This window comes from Plodia interpunctella, unplaced genomic scaffold, assembly GCF_027563975.2.
Source record: "Plodia interpunctella isolate USDA-ARS_2022_Savannah unplaced genomic scaffold, ilPloInte3.2 Pint_32, whole genome shotgun sequence".
In the NCBI taxonomy this organism is placed as follows: Eukaryota; Metazoa; Arthropoda; class Insecta; order Lepidoptera; family Pyralidae; genus Plodia; species Plodia interpunctella.
Window position 1 is genome coordinate 20,001 of NW_026525652.1, and position 5,000 is coordinate 25,000.

General features: G+C 46.4%; 3 non-coding genes across 3 annotated transcripts in view; all 3 read left to right on the plus strand.

Moving 5' to 3' along the window:
* The first annotated feature begins 1,780 nt into the window (after positions 1-1,780).
* On the plus strand, positions 1,781-3,688 carry LOC128682714 (small subunit ribosomal RNA). Its single transcript, XR_008406182.1, has one exon. It is a non-coding gene; the product is annotated as a small subunit ribosomal RNA (ribosomal RNA).
* Positions 3,689-3,994: 306 nt separating this feature from the next.
* LOC128682720 (5.8S ribosomal RNA) lies at positions 3,995-4,151 on the plus strand. Its single transcript, XR_008406188.1, has one exon. It is a non-coding gene; the product is annotated as a 5.8S ribosomal RNA (ribosomal RNA).
* Positions 4,152-4,630: 479 nt separating this feature from the next.
* LOC128682717 (large subunit ribosomal RNA) overlaps positions 4,631-5,000 on the plus strand; it is a 3,913-nt gene continuing 3,543 nt past the window's right edge. Inside the window, exon 1 of the ribosomal RNA XR_008406185.1 lies at positions 4,631-5,000. This exon is cut by the window's right edge and continues 3,543 nt beyond it. This is a non-coding gene — a ribosomal RNA (large subunit ribosomal RNA).

Here is a 5,000-nt window from a genome sequence, read left to right on the forward strand (position 1 = left end):
AACAATGTATTGTCAAGTATTATTATTAGTAGTAAAACCACACGCGTTTGAGTAAGTATGTGTTATATTAATTAATTAATTAATTAATTAATTAATTAATTAATTAATTAATTAATTAATTAATTAATTAATTAATTAATTAATTAATTAATTAATTAATTAATATATTTATATTTATTTATATTTATATCAGAAAAAATAAACCTAACCTAACTAACAGTTTTCTTTTTTGAATATGAATATTTTTTTTAATATTAATTATTTCGTACTTTTTAACTCATATTGAAAAGTGATTATAGAACAGTTTTCTTTTTAATATTAATAATTATTTTTTAATATATATTAAATTATAATATATTATTATTGATATAAATATTAATTTTATAATATTAAATTATTAATATTAATATCAATATTAATATTAATATTAAATATTAATATTAATATTAATATTAATATTAAATATAAATATAAAAATATTAAAAGTACTAAATATTAATATTAATATTAATATTAATATTAATATTAATATTAATATTAATATTAATATTAATCAACACTAACACTGACGCGTCACACACAAGGATATCCCTGAACAGTTTGCTATCTATACGTGCACCGCAGTGGACGGTTGAGAGTGCAGACGCGACAGTGCGTCGGCGCGCTCGACTCGTCTCGCTGACGGAGGCGCGATGTGCGCGCGCGCTTGCGCGCTTTTGAAAACCCCGAGTCTTAGTGTGCAGATGCGCGCCGGCGCTCTGTGTCCGTCGTCTCTGCGCACAATTTATAAGATTCGGGGAGAGCGCTTGAGCGCGCGCGCGCGCTCTCGTTTCTGATAACGATACCAACTCTCCTTTTACATACAAAATCATCCAATAGGTGACGTGCTCTGTGATGTTGCGTGCTTGTTAATTTGTTTCTATATTATAACTTTTATATATTTATATACACATACGGCGGCGGTGTTGTGTGTGGTGTGTTGTATATTTTTTTACGATACGCTGCAATGTGTGTTGTTGTTGTGTGTGTTGTGTATGTTGTAATATTAGAGACAGACTGACAAACGAAACAAACTCTTGCTGGGTTTAGTGTTTAAAAAAGTGTACGTCGTTTGTTGTGTATGTGTTTTATGTTTAATGGAGAGTTTGTCGTTTTCGCCCTCACTGTCGACCGACGGACACACGGTGTGCGTTTTTTGATACCAATGCTCATCCGTCCGACTAGGTCGATCAAGGTGACGTGTCCCACAGGCCTCACGGTAGTTATTGCCGTGCGGGTAGTGCGCGTCGCCGACCACCCAACAAAAATTACCGGGTTAAAGAGAAACGTCTCCTCCGCTGTTAGCCACACTGCCACCGGCGGCGGGGCGTTCTCTCTTCGCCCACACAACACACCACTATAATATAAAATAATCGTATACCGAGGACCCTTCGTTCGTACGACTTGTGTTTCTGGCCCCACCGACACCGGGTGTTCTGACGTGAATGCGTACGCTTTCACTATATGTGAAAAACGTAACGATGTTTACAAAGCGTCGCGTCTATTAGCGAACTTTCGGTTGAGGTCTCTCTCGACCCGTGTTTATAAAATAAACACAAAAACTCCACAGTGCTCTCTCGCTTCGCTCTCTTTCCCTATAACGGAGGAGAATGAGTAGAGTAGGAAGATGGCACGCGCCGCTCTCGTCCGGTCTTCGGACGAGACGCGGCGTTTCACTGTGTCGTGTTCACACACAACACACACGCTGACTAGAGAGCGCGCTCGCGCGCTTTTTGTTAGCTCCCTGGTTGATCCTGCCAGTAGTTATATGCTTGTCTCAAAGATTAAGCCATGCATGTCTCAGTGCAAGCCGTATTAAGGCGATACCGCGAATGGCTCAATATATCAGTTTTGGTTCCTTAGATCTTACTCAGTTACTTGGATAACTGTGGTAATTCTAGAGCTAATACATGCAATCAGAACTCTGACCAGTGATGGGATGAGTGCTTTTATTAGATCAAAACCAATCGACGGTGGGTGCGGACTCGCGCTCGAAGTCGTTAATTTTGATGAATCTGGATAACTTTTGCCGATCGCATGGTCCAGTACCGGCGACGCATCTTTCAAATGTCTGCCTTATCAACTTTCGATGGTAGTTTCTGCGACTACCATGGTTGTCACGGGTAACGGGGAATCAGGGTTCGATTCCGGAGAGGGAGCCTGAGAAACGGCTACCACATCCAAGGAAGGCAGCAGGCGCGCAAATTACCCACTCCCGGCACGGGGAGGTAGTGACGAAAAATAACGATACGGGACTCTTACGAGGCCTCGTAATCGGAATGAGTACACTTTAAATATTTTAACGAGGAACAATTGGAGGGCAAGTCTGGTGCCAGCAGCCGCGGTAATTCCAGCTCCAATAGCGTATACTAAAATTGTTGCGGTTAAAAAGCTCGTAGTTGCATTTGTGCGCCGCGCTGTCGGTGCACCGCATCCGCGGTGATACTGACACGTTTGCGGAGCATATCGTCGGTGAATCGGTGGTAAAACACCGGTTCAATATCAAAATCCTATCGCGATGCTCTTCAGTGAGTGTCGAGGTGGGCCGACAATTTTACTTTGAACAAATTAGAGTGCTCAAAGCGGGCTCAAAATGCTGCTTGAATATTTCGTGCATGGAATAATAGAATATGATCTCGGTTCTATTTTGTTGGTTTTCAGAACTCCGAGGTAATGATTAATAGGGATAACTGGGGGCATTCGTATTGCGACGTTAGAGGTGAAATTCTTGGATCGTCGCAAGACGAACATCAGCGAAAGCATTTGCCAAAGGTGTTTTCATCAATCAAGAACGAAAGTTAGAGGTTCGAAGGCGATTAGATACCGCCCTAGTTCTAACCGTAAATATGTCATCTAGCGATCCGCCGACGTTACTACAATGGCTCGGCGGGCAGCTTCCGGGAAACCAAAGATTTTGGACTCCGGGGGGAGTATGGTTGCAAAGCTGAAACTTAAAGGAATTGACGGAAGGGCACCACCAGGAGTGGAGCCTGCGGCTTAATTTGACTCAACACGGGAAATCTCACCAGGCCCGGACACCGGAAGGATTGACAGATTAACAGCTCTTTCTTGATTCGGTGGGTGGTGGTGCATGGCCGTTCTTAGTTGATGGAGCGATTTGTCTGGTTAATTCCGGTAACGAACGAGACTCTAGCCTGCTAAATAGGCGTCGCCATTTAGGTGTGCGCGGCTTCGGTCGCGCAACTCACTGGCGGCGTATTAAAATTCTTCTTAGAGGGACCGGCGGCTTCGAGCCGCACGAGATTGAGCAATAACAGGTCTGTGATGCCCTTAGATGTCCTGGGCCGCACGCGCGCTACACTGAAGGAATCAGCATGTTCTCCCTGGCCTAGAGGCCCGGGCAACCCGTTGAAACTCCTTCGTGCTGGGGATTGGGGTTTGCAATTATCCCCCATAAACGAGGAATTCCTAGTAAGCGCGAGTCATAAGCTCGCGTTGATTACGTCCCTGCCCTTTGTACACACCGCCCGTCGCTACTACCGATTGAATGATTTAGTGAGGTCTTCGGACCGACACGCGGTGGCTTCACGGCCGTCGGCGTTGCTGGGAAGTTGACCAAACTTGATCATTTAGAGGAAGTAAAAGTCGTAACAAGGTTTCCGTAGGGGAACCTGCGGAAGGATCATTAACGTGTATACGTACGCGCGCGCGCACGCGTGTCGCGTGTGTATGCGTAAAATAATCCATAGATATATATAGAGACGCACGCACAAACACCACTTTTATATTATAGTGGTGGGTGCGGTGCGGGGTGTGCCGTGAAGAGATATCAGAGAGACGACGGGTAAAAATCCGCAAGCCTCGTCGCGCTCTCACGGACACCGAAAATTGAATGCGCGGTTTAGAGCGGGCGCTTCGCGGCGCCCATTCTAAGATATTATTATTATTGTTATAATTTTTTTTTTTTTTTTTTACCACAACCAAAAGAAACCACTACCCTGGACGGTGGATCACTTGGCTCGCGGGTCGATGAAGAACGCAGTTAACTGCGCGTCATAGTGTGAACTGCAGGACACATTTGAACATCGACATTTCGAACGCACATTGCGGTCCCTGGAGACACATCCGGGACCACTCCTGTCTGAGGGCCGGCTGCATAAAAACAAAGGCCACACTGCGCGCTAACTTCGCGCACGTGACGGTTCCGACGTTGTTGTTGTTTCTGCTGCTGCTGCTGCTGCTCTCTCTCGCGCGTGTAGAGCGCGCGGGTGTTGGGTGGTTGGAGTAGTGAAACACACGTGTCAGGTCCGTTCAAAAATATTATATTTGCCGCGGGTTGGTTGGGTGGTGTGTGTGTGTGTGGGGTACTACACAACACTCCTTGCGGCGGCCGGCGCGCCGAAGCGACTCTTCGTTGGTGTGATTGATGCCAGAGGAGAGTGTGTTCGGTCGCGCCGCGCCGCGCAATATACCACCACCAACCACTAAGCGGAGGTAGGCGGACTCGACGTCCGAAGAGCGTATCGACGTCGCCTTCGAAGCGCGCCGCGTCGGCGTCACAGCCGGCGCGCTCGCTCGTTCGCGCCGCCGTAGCGCTGACGGATATCGAGTCTGCCTCTCATTTTATCGTTGGCCTCAGATCAGGGAGGATCACCCGCCGAATTTAAGCATATTAGTAAGCGGAGGAAAAGAAACTAACTAGGATTTCCTCAGTAGCGGCGAGCGAACAGGAATGAAGCCCAGCGCCGAATCCCGCGGTCGTTCACGGTCGCGGGACATGTGGTGTTCGGGAGGTTCCGCTTTCTCGCAGTCTACACTCCTGTCCAAGTTCGTCTTGAACGGGGCCGTTTTCCCGTAGAGGGTGCCAGGCCCGTAGCGACGGAGGTCGGCGGCGAGAGGGACTCTCCTCAGAGTCGGGTTGCTTGAGAGTGCAGCCCTAAGTGGGTGGTAAACTCCATCTAAGGCTAAATATTACCGCGAGACCGATAGCGAACAAGTAC